The sequence below is a fragment of the Myodes glareolus genome, chromosome 17 (genome assembly GCF_982192425.1).
Source record: "Myodes glareolus chromosome 17, mMyoGla1.1, whole genome shotgun sequence".
Classification (NCBI taxonomy): Eukaryota; Metazoa; Chordata; class Mammalia; order Rodentia; family Cricetidae; genus Myodes; species Myodes glareolus.
Genome location: NC_142042.1, coordinates 68637937 through 68652622, shown reverse-complemented (window position 1 = coordinate 68652622; position 14686 = coordinate 68637937).

Genomic DNA, 14686 nt, shown 5'->3' with positions numbered 1-14686 from the left:
ACAAATATGCAACCATTAGCTGCCAATAGATCACAGGAAGGTGTGGGGATTTAGGAGCCCTTTTCCTTCCCATATTGAATGGGGACTAGTCTACTCTGATCTTCTGAGGGATAAGCACAGCTGTAGTGATCTCATCGTGCAATTATGTCATGCAGCAACTTTCTCCAACTTCAAATAATCCCTCCAGGAGGGAAAAGAAAGAGGAAGTAAAAATTCATAAGTCTCAGAAAGTACCTGAAACTAACAAGATTCACAAACATCCTCCCCAAAATTATGGAAGCATAAACTGCTGGGGGATAAGACACTCAGACCAGCAGAGCTGCCTCGAGGAAATGTTCTGAGCTCCAAGGTTGAAGATTTCATGGTCATCACCAATGCTTAGGTGGATTGTCCCCTCGTCCATACTCGTGTAAGTAGCCCCAATTACCTCACCAAAGTGAGCTTTGATGGAATCATATTTTTGGCTAATCATTGGTGCCATATTTAAAGTAAATATCTGTTCATGCTGCACCAGGATAAGTCACACAACAAACATCCTTGAAATGTCTGTAAGATATTGTCTCACAGTATACCTCACCATTCACCAGCTCATACAGAACCTTGAGGTAAGGGTTGATCACTCACCAGTCATTCTCAGGATTTTGATTAGTTAGGAGCCTTTGCATTAACTGCCATGCACTGCAAGAGAAGTTTCTCTGATCTAGACTGAGAGCTGGTCTAGTTTGTTGATATAAATATTAAGTAGCAAGAAGACAGTTTTATAACACATACATTTAGTAAAATGATAATTTCCCCCCTCACCAGAGCTTGTGACCTCCCTACCACTGGGAATCAGATTTAAAATAAACAGTGTAAGTTTCCTCCTGTGGAACAGGTCTTAAAAACCAGAATGTCCTTGGTTGTCCATATAATAACCATGCAATTATTGAACCAATAGGCACATCTTGTCGAGGAGGTTTTTATTTAAACTTTCTGGGTGCAATGCTAGATGAGACCATTGATGAGTTTTGCATTGTTTCATCTTGAGTAACACCTTCAGGTACTATGAAAGCTAGCTAGCAGGTAGGAAGCACCCATCTCAGTTTCAGCTTGATTTACCAGTGCCTGCAATTAAAATGTGTGGTATCTTCTGCAATAGGGTCTTTCCATCTAGTCCTGGTGGGAAACCAAGAGCAATGACCTTAGCCTGCATTATACAAGGAGCTTCTGAGACTCCTTTCAACAATGGCTCAGGAGTCACAGTAGTCCTTGTGCTCAAAGACAAGCACTAGAGGGCCCTGGAATGTTAGCACACACAGCTGTTCCCTCAAGGGAAAGGCTATAAAACCTGTTATCCACCCAGAAGGCTGGGAGTGAACATGTTTAGTAGCCCAGTGATCTTGGTGCTGTGTGGTCAGAGACTACACTGGTCCCTCCCCCAAACCCATATCATAAGCATATTTTTTTCTATCAGTCTATAGAACCTATCTTTATGAAAGGTCACAAGTACTACACAGTTTGTCTTGTAGTCATGCCCAACCTTTAGTTAGTTACTTTGCTCCTCGAGAGTTAACGTGTTAATTATCACCATGAAAGCCTTCAGCAAATTGCACTGTGCTTAAATATGCCTGAAATAAACTTCTTGAGGTCAGACTCTCAAAGTTTGAACCAACACAGGCTACTTTGTCACATTGAACCAAACTGCCTTCTTGCCTCCTGTGGAACATCACTCTGCTGGTCATGGAGGGTACAGAGAATCCACAGGAAGATATCCCATACCTAGCACATGGATTTTTATTTTTATAACCCATGGTTTCCAAGAGGAGCACTCTCCATTGTGTAGGGTAGCTCCATTAAAACTTTGCCATCTATACTTCTGACAGAGGGTTAATACCCAGAATATATAAAGAATTCAAAAGAAGCATCAAGGAAACAAATGACCCAATTAAAGAAGTGCTAGGATAATCCTTAACAATAATCTATAAACATTTGTCCTTATACCCACAGATAAATGTAACTTTTATCCCTCTATCTAACTTAGGGTTTCTATTGCTGTGAAGAGACACTATGACCACAGCAACTGTTACAAAGAAAACATTAAATTGTGGTGGTTCATTTACAGTTCAGAGGTTCTGTCCATAGTCATCATGATGGGATATGACAGCATGTAGACAGACATGGTACTGAAGAGGTTGCTGCTACATGTTGATATTCAGGCAACAGGAAGTAGACTGAACACTAGATGAGGCTTGATCATATATGACACCCCAAAGCCCACCTCCACAGTAGCAAACTTCCTCCAACAAGGCCACACTTCCTAGTAGTACCACTCCATTTAGGAGCTATTTTCTTTCAAACCACCACACCTTCTTTTCAACAGATGGAGACCACTACAGAAAATCATAACCAATCAAAATGCAGAGGTATGAAACCCAGTCCCAATGAATATATCAACAAAACACCTCCACATTTAAGGCTCAGAGAACACTGTAGAAGAGGGGTAATGAAAGATGGTATGACCTAGAGGATATAACAATTAGTGAAAAAGAGGCAGTGAATTTGAAGAAGACTTGGGAAGGGTGCATGGGTAGCTTTGGAGGAAACAAAGGGAGGGGAGAAATGAAATTGTGTTACAATTTCTGCCATGATCCAGTGACAGGACAGACCATAAATTGTTTCTCTGGACTGATGTGGAGGTGCAGGAATAAAGACACAACTCACATGGCTTTATAGGAAGGGGGATTCTCAGAGTTCCCTCTTGAAATCCTGAATTCACATCCTGAAGAATTCCTCTCGTTTATTCTCCAAAATGTAAACTAAGGGGTAAATTCATTAGCATTCTGTTTCCTAGGTAACTAGTTAAATGGCTTTAGTCACATCTACACCTTTGACCACACCTTTATATGACCATTTTGTCATGTCCCCCTATCTTCCTGCTCTGTATACTAGCTCTGTCACGTAGGTTATCCTCCAAATACAAAGAAAGGAGCAAAACATCCTGACCCTTTGTTAGGGTAGCAACAGCTTGTCTGGAAGGCTACGTGACCACCTCAGGTATAGCCTATGGCTTGAGAGCCTGGCTGCCATACCATGTAGAAATATGGGCCTTACAAATCTCAAAAAAAAGTTAGTATTCCAGTATCAGTATCAAATTGCACCCATTACAAATAAAAGACCATTTTGATACTTTAAAAAATGTGCAAGGGTCTAAACAGAGTTCTCAATAGAAGAAATAAAATTAAGCCAAGAAATACCTTAAGAAGTATTTATCGAAAGAGGGGGGGTCTGGGTGGTGGTGGTGCACACCTTTAATACTAGCACTTGGGAGGCAAAGGCAAGTGGGTCTCTGTGAGTTCAAGTTCAGCCTGGTTTACAAGAGCTAGTTCCAGGACACTAAAAGGAAGGAAGAGAGAGAGAGAGAGAGAGAGAGAGAGAGAGAGAGAGAGAGAGAGAGAGAACTTAAAGGGAAATGCAAAGCAAAATAATTTTGACATTTCATCAAAATGTGTAAACAAGAATGGCTAAGATCAATAGAATAACTGAAAGCAAATGTTGTTGAGGTTGTAAGGAAAGGAGAACCCTTACTGTTGGTGAGAATGTAAATTGGCACAGCCACTTTGGAATTCAGTACAGAGAATCTTCACTTAAAAAATAAAATCATGTGACCCTTGACTTGTTTCCAAAAGACTCAACATCCTGCTCCACAGAACTTGCTTAGCCATGTGCATCGCATAATCACTGTCCTATTCAAATTATCTAGGAAATACAAGCAACCTAGATTAGCCTTCAGTGGATGAATGGATACTGATACATATACTCAATATAGTACTGTTCCGCTGTAAAGAAAAATAAAACCCTGTAAACCTCAGGTAAATGGATGGACTTTCAAAAGATTATATTGAGAGTGGTAACCCAGACCCAGAAAGACAAACAGTACATGCTCTGTCTCACTTGCACTTCCTAGCTCCAGATCTTCAGATGTGAGCTTATAACATGGAGAAGCCTCAGAAACCAGGAAAGTATACGGGGACCATGGTGTAGGTGAAAATTAGGAGCAGAAGAGCGGGCTTTGATGCAGAAAATGGATATACAGATGAAGAACCAAGGTTATTTCATATTTACCTAAAATTACACACAATATATAGACTAATAAAAACTCCAGTGCTAAGCCTGAGAATTCTCCTTTAAAATGGTTGGTCAGAGTAGTCTTCCACACAATGCAGATCATGAGTGACTTTGGGGCAATATATATTATGACTTTTGCCCTTGGTTGCTTCTCAGGTGTTGAATACAGCTGCTCTTTCTGAGGACTCTGCACACTGAGGACACAAGACTTAGAATACCAGAGCTGGATCTAAATAGAAAGCAAAAGCTTCCTTCATGCAGTTTAGCCTCCACAATACCAGAAAATACCATGCAAGCTGCCAAGGGAGGGAAGCAATTGATATCCTACCAAGCTGTGACACATATGAACTGCCACATTGTCCAACATGACAAGGTATCAGTAAAGGTACTGTAATTGGCACTCTTGTGTTGTGGATAACCAACATCTGTCTAGTTAGATATAAGACCCACTTAGCACGAAGAAAATCATGCCTGGTCCTGAAAACCTACTCAATTTCCCATGGGTAGTAAGGTCATAGATCTTAGAAGAGAGAGAATCTACTGCCACTACTTTACTAGAGCAGCCTAATTTCTAAATACATTTTATACCTTCTCCTTATCCCACAGAGAAGTGTAACTCTCACCCTTTGTCAAAGAAGCTTGTCTTCACAGCAAATGAAGACCATCATAGAAAACCACAGCTGGACACAATGTGGAGATCAATGGATCATGGGAAGCCTAGCCACAGTGGATACATCTGTGCCACAATTTCTACATCTGTAACTCAGGGAACATCACAGAAGAGGGAATGGAAAGAGTGTAAGAGCCAGAATACCAGGAAGTCTGTTGTGAAACAGTCTCTCATAGAAAGGGCTTCATAAACAGGATCTGAATCATGGCAATAGCAATAGACATGCTGACACGGAATGGGAACATATCACCCACAGGAAGCTGGGAATTGAGTATTCTATTCATGGCTTGCTTTCTGTGGCTTTCTCCTTTCCTTTTCCTGAATATTCTCACCTAGGTGGTAATGTGTGTTGGATTTCTTTTAAATTTTATTCATGCACCCTGGTCACTCTTATTTCTCAGTCTATCCATGTCTGCTTCCCTTCCCTTAAAACCCACTCCCAAAACAACAAAAAAATTAAAAATCCGGCACACACACACAGACAGAATATTGTATTCATAATAAATAAATAAATATTTTTTAAAAATTAAAAATCCAATGTGTTAGGGGTTTCTGTTGCTGTGAAGAAACACCATGACCACTGCAGCTCTTATAAAGGAAAACATTTTTCTTTTTTTTTGATATTTATTGAGCTCTACATTTTCTCTGCTCCCTTCTCTGCCTCTCTCCTCCCTCTTCAACCCTCCCCCAGGTCCCCATGCTCCCAATTTACTCAGGAGATCTTGTCTTTCTCTACTTTCTACTTCCCATGTAGATTAGATCTATGTAAGTCTCTCTTAGTGTCCTCATTGTTGTCTAAATTCTCTGGGATTGTGGTTAGTAGGATGGCTTTGTTTGTTTTATGTTTAAAAAACCACCTATGAGTGAGTATATATGATATTATCTTTCTGTGTCTGGGTTACCTCACTCAAAGTGATGTTATCTAGCTCCATCCATTTTCCTGCAAATGTTTTAAAGGAAAACATTTAATGGGCTGGATTACAGATCAGAGGTTTAGTCCATTATCATCACAGCAGAACATGACTGCATGCAGGCAGGCATGGTGCTGGAGAAAGAGCTGAGAGCTTTACATCTTGATCCATAGACAACTGTGTACCACACTCAGGCATAGCTTGAGCATATGAGACCTCAAAGACAGCCCATGCACACATTCATCCTTTAAAAAGACCACACCTCCCAATAGTGTCACTCACTATGGGTCAAGCATTTAAACATGTGAGTCCATGGGGTCATTCCTATTCAAATCACCATATCCAATTTATCAGTGGCCTGTTCTGTAGGTGGAACTGAGTCATTCCCCCTCTTGAATCCCTGCCAGAAACCATCAATTGTGGAGAGCCTAGTTCAGCATCTTTATCACACTTCCTAAGAGTTATCTTCATGGCTTCATGTCTGTTACCCTTTTTTTTTTAGGATGGGTGGAATGGGGTAGAGGTAATAGTCGTCACTGAAACCTTCCATTTCCTGTTTTCTCAACCTTGTATGTTCAGTCATCAATATCACTGCAAAAGTCCTTTCCTTACTCTTTTTAGTCAGTGGAAGCATGGGTCATGGGCTTCCACATGTTTTCTGGTGATATCACAGACCCCAGCTGCAGTAGAGCCATGGATACAGACACGGTCCTCTGAGTTAACACAGATCTAGATATCATCATGGCCTCAGACGTTAGCACAGGCCACTGAGATCAGCATGGCCTCCAGTGGCAGGCATGATTTATGGACATCAACATGATTTCAGGCAGCAGCCCAGACCACAAACTTCTGAATCTCCTTTGGTGGTAACACAGGCCCTGGACATCAACAAAGACCCTGACTGCAGCAGGACCTTGTTCCCAAACATGGCTATAGGCAGCAGCAAGGAACACCATCAGCTCAGATGGCAGCATAGGCCACTCACATCAGCCAGGACCTTGAGGTGTCCAATTCCACCTAGCACATGCACTGCTCTGCTTCTTTTTCTCCCATCTCTCCATCAAATACTTGCTCATCATCATATGGCCCCCACCTACACCATAAGGCCTCTGTGATGTTTTCTTGAACCCTGGATGTTCACTTTCAGATTCCTATTTCAGTAATTTCTCCACATCTTTACATGGACCTATGCATAAAACTCAAGATGACTTTACGATGACTGCCTCTTGCTCTCTTTCTTCTCTTCTGTGGTCCTCTGCTGAAAAAGTCTGGTCCAGCAAATTCCAAGATGCATGTTTTCAAACCCACTATCAAAAGCATTCATTTTTCCCCTCTTGCTCTTTAGCTGTACGAATAAAGATTCTTTCTGAAGACAGGACACACAACAAGTTTACTAACACATCCTCCCCTAAACCTGTTCATCAGACTCAAGGCTAAGAAGCCATCACCCTGAAGTAACCCTCCTGTAACAAGGAGTGAGAAAAGGAATCTCAGAGAAGAACTAACTGTAGGGTTTGCTCACCAGCCTCCTCTCATTCTCCCGGCCCTCTGCATTCCTCAAGCACACAGGAATTTAAGTCATGAGACAACTCCTCAAAACTTAATTTAAAACTACATATGCCCAGCTGGGATCCAAATTTAGAATTGCATAACTGTCAAACCATAACAGCTAATGAAAACTTGATGTTCCAATGATATATTACCCTTAAATCAGAAAGGTTGCAAAATAGGAAGCAAATACTTAAACATTTTCTAAAAAAACAAACAAACAAACAAACAAAAAAACCAAACCAAACCTAAGTTCTGGGAACTAGAGAAAGAAAGTTCAAAGATTCAAGATGGAATTTATTTTTTATTTTAAATTTTTGAGTCATTTTACATCCTGATCACAGTTTCCCCTCCCTCCCCTCCTATCACTCCCTCCCCACACATCCTCCCACCTCTAAAAACTCCTCGGAAAGAGTAAGGCCTGCCATGGGAAGTCAACAAAACCTGGCATATCAAGTTGAGGCAAGATCAAGCCCCTTCCCCTGCATCAAAGCTGAACAAGGTATCCCTCCATAGGTAATGGGCTTCATGCACAAGAGATAAATCCTGGTCCCACTGCCAGAGGTCCCACAATCAGATCAAGCTACACAACTGTCACCCACATTCAGAGGGCCTAGTTCAATCCCATGCAAGCTCCCTAACTGTCAGTTCAGAGTTCATGAGCTCCCACCAGCTCAGGTCAGCTGTCTCTGTGGGTTTCCCCATCATGATCTTGACTCCCTTTTCTCATATGATCCCTCCTCCCTCTTTTTGACTGGACTCCAGGAGCTCAACACAGTGCTTGGTTGTGGATCTCTGCCTCTGCTCCCATCAAATACTGGATGAAGGTTTTATGATGACAATTAAGGTGATCACCAATCTGATTACAGGAGAAGGCCGGTTCAGTCACCTTCTACACAATTGCTAAGTGTCCTAACTGAGGTCATCCTTATGGATTCCTGAGAATTTTCCTGGCACCAGGTTTCTCCCTAACCCCATAATGGCTCCCTCTATCAAGATATCCCTTTCACTGCTCTCCCTCTCCATCCTTCCCCCAACTCGACCATCCTGTTCTCTCATGTTCTCATCCCCCATTCCTTTCCTTATTTCACCCAGCCCCAGTTTACCCAGGATATCTTATCTATTTCCTCTTCCTAGGGCGATCCATGCATGTCCCTCCTTTTTACTTAGATTCTCTGGGGCTGTGGATTGTAGACTGGTTTTCCTTTGTTTTATATCTAATATCCACTTATGAATGAGTACATACCATGTTTGTCTTTCTGGGTCTGGGTTACTCAAGATGATCTTTTCTAGTTCCATCCATTTGCCTGCAAATTTTCATGATGTCATTGCTTTTTACAGCTGAGTAATACTCCATTATGTAAATGTGCCACATTTTCTTTATCCATTCATTTGTTGAGGGTCATCTAGGTTGTTTCCAGGTTCTAGCTATTACAAATAATGCTGCTATGAACATAACTGAGCAAGTGTCCTTGTTGTATGATTGAGCATCCTTTGGGTATATGGCCAAGAGTGGCCTTGCTGGGTCTGGAGGTAGACTAAGTCCCAAACTTCTGAGAAACCACCATTCTGATTTCCAAAGTGTCTGTACAAGTGGGCATGCCCACCAGCTGTGAGGAGCATTCTCTTTACTACACATTCTCTCCAACATAAGCTATCATCAGTATTTTTGATCTTAGACATTCTGACAGGTGTAAGATGGAATCTCAGAGTCGTTTTTACTTGCATTTCACTGATGACTAAGGATGTTGAGCAATTCCTTAAATGTCTTTTGACCATTTGAGATTCTTCTATTGAGAGCTCTCTGTTTAGATTGGTACCCCATCTTTTAATTGGATTGTTTGGTATTTTGATGCCTAGTTTCTTGAGTTCTTTATATATTTTGTAGATCAGCCCTCTGTCAGATGTGGGGTGATGAAGATATTTTCCAACTTAGTAGGCTGCTGAATTGATCCATTGATCCACATGCCTGTTTATGTCAATATCAACCTGTTTTTATTAATATAGCTCTATAGTAGAGCTTGAAGTCAGGGATGGTGATGCCTTCGGAAGTTCCTTTATAGTACAGGATTGTTTTGTCTATTCTGGTTTTTTTTCCATATGAAGTTGAATATTGCTCTTTCAAGGTCTGTGAATAATTGTGTTGGGATTTTGATGGGGATTGCACTGACTGTGTAGATTGTTTGTAGTAAGATTTCCATTTTTACTATGTTGATCCTACCTATCCAGGAGCATGAGAGATCTTTCCATTTCCCAATATCTTCTTCAATTTTTTTTCTTCAAAGACTTAAAGTTCTTATCATACAGGGTTTTTACTTGTTTGATTAGGAGTTACCACATAATATTATTTGTGACTATTGTAAAGGGTGATATTTCTCTAATTTCTTTCTCAGCCCATTTATCATTTGTATATAGGGGGGATACTGATTTTTTTTTAGTTAATCTTGTATCCTGCCACAGAACTGAAGGTGTTTATCAGCTGTAGTATTTTCCTCGTAGAATTTTTGGGGTCACTTATGTATACTGTCATATCATCTTCAAATATTGAAATTTGGCTTCTTCCACTTGTTTCCCCTTGATCTCCTTTTGTTGTCTTACTGCTCTAGGTTGAACTTCGAGTTCTATATTGAATAGATATGGAGAGAGTGGACAGTCTTGTATTATTCCTGATTTTAGTGGAATCACTTTGAGTTTCTTTCTATTTAGTTTGATGTGGGCTGTTGGTTACATTTGTTATGTTTAGGTCTGTTCCTTGTATCCCTGATCTCTCTAAAACTTTTATTATGAAAGGATGTGAATTTAGTAAAAGATTTTTTTTAGTATCTCATGAGAAGATCATGCTTCATGGGGGTTTTGTTTGTTTGTTTGTTTTCAGCTCATTTATATGGTAGATTACATTGACAGTTTTTCATATGTTGAACTGTTCCTGCATCTCTGGGATGAAGACTACTTTATTATAGTGCATGATTTTATTTTCATGTGTAATTGGATTCAGTTTGTCAGTATTTTACTGAGTATTTTTGCATCAATGTTCATGAGAGAGATGAGTCTTTAGCTTTCTTTCTTTGTTGTATCTTTGTATGATTTGCATGTCAAGGTAACTGTGTCTCATAAAAAGAGTTTGACAATGTTCCTTTTGTTTCTATTATGCAGAACAATTTGAGGAGTATTGGTATTAACTCTTTTTGGAAATTCTGGTAGAATTCTATGCTGAAACCGTCTGGCCCTGGGCTTTTTCAGTTGGGAGATTTTTCATTTACTATTTCTATTTCCTTAGCAGTTACACATCTTTTTAATATGCTTATCTGGTCTTGATTTAATTTTGGTATGTGGTTCTTATCCAGTAAATTGTCCATTTCTTTTAGATTTTCCAATTTTGTGGAATACAGGATTTTGTAGGATGACCTAATGATTCTCTGGATTTCCTCGGTGTCTGTTGTTATGTAACCCTTTTTGTTTCTGATTTTGTTGGATTGAATATTCTCTCTCTGTCTTTTGGCTAGTTTGGATAAGGGTTTGCCTATATTGTTGATTCTTCTCCAAGAACCAACTCTTTGTTTCACTGATTCTTTGTACAGGTTCTCTTTCTTTATATTTTATTGATTTTAGCCCTCAATTTGTTTACTTCCTGTCATCTACTCCTCCTGGGTGAATTTGCTTCTTTTTTCTTCTAGAACTTTCAGGTGTGCTGTTAAGTTGTTAGCATGAAATTTTTCCAAATTTTCCAAATTCTTTAGTACTATGAATTTTTTGCTAAGGCACTGCCTTCATTGTGCCCCATATGTTTATGTATGTTATGCATTCATTTCCATTGAATTGTACGAAGTCTTTCATCTCTTTCTTTATTTCTTCCATGACACAGTGGTGATTCAGTTGAGCATTATTCAGTTTCCATGATTTTATAGGCTTTCTGTAATTTGTATTGTTGTTGAAGTCTAACTTCAAACCAAAGTGATCATATAAGATACAAGGAGTTATTCCAATTGTTTTATATTTGTTAATATTTTCTTTGTGATCAAGTATGTGGTCAATTTTAGAACCTATAAACACCTTATTTTTGACAAAAGAGCTAAAATTATACAATGGAAGAAAGAAAGCATCTTTAATAAATGATGCTGGCATAACTGCATGTCAACCTGTAGAAGAATGAAAATAGATCCATATCTATCACAATGCACTGAACTCAAGTCCAAATGGATTAAAGACTTCACTATAAATCTGACCACACTGAACCTGATAGAAGAGAAAGTGGGAAGTAGACTACAACACATGGGCATAGGAGACCACTTCCTATGTATAACCCCAATAGCACAGACAATGAAAGCAACAATGAATAAATGGAATCTCCTGAAACTGAGAAGCTTCTATAAAGCAAAGGACGCTGTCATTAAGACAAAAAGGCATCCTGAATGGGAGAAGATCTTCACCAACCCTGCATCAGACAAAGGTCTGATCTCCAAAATATATAAAGAACTCAAAGAAACTAGACATTAAAATTCTAATTAACCCAATTAAAAATTGGGGTACTGAACTTAAAAGAGAATTCTCAACTTAAGAAGTTCAAATGGCCAAAAGACACTTAAGGTCATGTTCAACTTCCTTAGTCATCAGGGAAATGCAAATCAAAACAACTTTGAGATACCATCCTACACCTGTCAGAATGGCTAAAATCAAAAACACCAATGATAGCCTATGCTGGAGAGGATGTGGAGCAAGGGGAACACTCATCCATTGCTGGTGGAAATGCAAACTTGTGCAACCACTTTGGAAATCAGTGTGGTGGTTTCTCAGAAAATTGGGAATCAACCTACCTCAGGATTCAGCAATACCACTCTTGGGAATATACCCAAGAGATGCCCAATCATACTAAAAAAGCATTTGCTCAACTATGTACATAGCAGCATTATTTGTAATATCCAGAACCTGGAAACAACCTAGATGCCCCTCAATGGAAGAATGGATAAAGAAAGTGTGGAATATATACACATTGGAGTACTACTCAGCGGTAAAAAACAATGACATTTTGAATTTTGCATGCAAATGAATGGAAATAGAAAACACTATCCTGAGTGAGAAAACTCAGACCCAAAAATATGAATATGGTATGTACTCACTCATTAGTGGACTCTAGCCATATACAAAGGACATTGGGCCTATAGTTCACAAGCTTAGAGAAGCCAAATAACAAGGTGAACCCAAAGAAAAACATATATAGACCCTCCTGGAAATTGGAAGCAAACAAGATCACTGGGCAAAAGTTGGGAGCATGGGGGTGGGGAGAGGGGAAGAGAAAAGGGAGAAGGGAAAGACTGGGGAGAGCTTGGAGGACTGGGAGGGTGGAGATGGAGGAAGGACAGATATAGGAGCAGGGAAGAAGATATCTACATTAAGGGAGTCATTTTAGGGTTGGCAAGAGACTTGGCTCTAGATGGGATCCCAGGTGTCCACGGGGATGGCCTCAGCTAGGTCCTTGGGCAGCAGAGGAGAGAGTGCCTGAACTGGCCTTGCCCCACTATGATTAAACACTGATGATTATCTTGAATATCACCATAGAATCTTTGTCCAGTGACGGTTGGAGATAGAGACAGAGACCCTCATCAGAGGAACGGATTGAGCTCCCAAGGTCCAGTTGAAGAGCAGAAGAAGGGAGAAGATGAGCAAGGAAGTCAGGACCAAGAGGGGTTGGTCCACCCACTGAGGCAGTGTGCCTGTTCTAATGGGAGCTCACCAAATCCAGCTGGACTGGGACTGAACGAGCGTGTGATCAAACCGGACTCTTTGAATGTGGCTGCCAATGGCGACAGACTGAGAAACCATCTATAATAGCACTGGGACTTGTTTCTACTGCATGTGCTGGCTTTTTGGGGCCCTGGTCTATTTGGATGCACACCTTCCTAGACCTGGATGGAGGGGGAAGGTCTTGGATTTTCACAGGGCAGGGTGCCCTGCCCTTTCTTAAGGAGGGAGTGGGAGGGAGGAGAGTGGGTGGTGGAGTGAGAGAGGAATGGGAGGAGGAGAGGAAATGTAAATTTTTGAATGGAAAAATAAAAACAAGAAGAAGAAAAGAAATTCACAGAAAAAAAGATGCTGATAAGAAGATATACTCGTTTGTGTTTGGGTGGAATCTTCTATAGATGTTTGTTAAGTCCATTTGAGTCATAACATCTGTTAGTTCCCTTATTTTTCTGTTCCGTTTCTGTCTGGCAGACCTGTGCATTGGTGAGAGTGGGGTGTTAAAATCTCTCACTATTACTGTGTGGGGTTTGATGTGTGATTTAAGTTTCACTAATGTTTCTTTTACAAATGTGGGTGCTCTTGTATTTGGGGCATAAATGTTTAGAATTGAGTTTCATCTTGACGGCTCTTTTCTGTGATGAATATGAAACGTTCTTCTCTATCTCTTTTGATTAAGTTTAGTTTGAAGTCTATTTTACTAGATATTAGAATAGCTATACCAGCTTGTTTCTTAGGCCAGTTTTACTGGAAAATCTTTTCCCAACCCTTTACTGTGAGGTAATGTCTGTCTTTGAAATTGAGGTGTGTATCGTGTATGCAGCAGAAGGACGGATCCTATTTTTGTATTCCTCATATTACCTGTATCTTTTTATAAGTGAATTAAATCCGTTAATATTAAGGGATAGTAATGATCAATGATTGTTAATTTCTGTTACTTTTTTGTGGTGGTGGTGGTGGTGGTGGTTTGTGGGTTTCCCTTCTTTGGGATTTGCTAATGTGAGATTATCTATTGCCTGTGTTTTGTGGGTGCAGCTAACTTCCTTGGGTTGAATTTTTCCTTCTAGTACTTTCTGTAGGGATGGATTTGTGGATAGGTATTATTTCAATACCTGGTTTTATCAGGGAATATCTTGTTTTCTCAGTCTATGGTGATTGAAAGTTTTCTGGGTTTAGTAGTCTGGGATAACATCCATGGTCTCTTAGTGTCTGCAAATGTTTGTCCAGGACCTTCTGGCATTCAGAGTCTCCACTGAGAAGTCAGGTGTTATTCTTATAGGTCTGCCTTTAAATGCTACTTGGCCTTTTTCCTTTGAAGCTCTTAATATTCTTTCTTTATTCTGTATGTTTAGTGTTTTGATTATTATGTGTTGAGGGGATTTTTTTGGTCCAGTCTATTAAGTGTTCTGTAAGCTTCTTGTATCTTCATAGGTATGTCTTTCTTTAGGTTCAAAAAGTTTTCTTCTATGATTTTTTAAATTTATTTTTGTGCCTTTAGGCTGGTATTCTTCTCCTTCTTCTATCCCTATTATTTTTAGGTTTGGTCTGTCTTTGGTGTCTCAAATTTCCTTGATGTTTTGTGTTAAGACTTTGTTGGATTTAACATTTTCTTTGATCAATGAATCTATTTCCTCTATCTTCAACACCTGAGTCTCCCTCGTCCATCTTTTGCCTTCTGTTGGTTATGCTTGCATCTATAGTTCCTGTTCATTTACCCAGA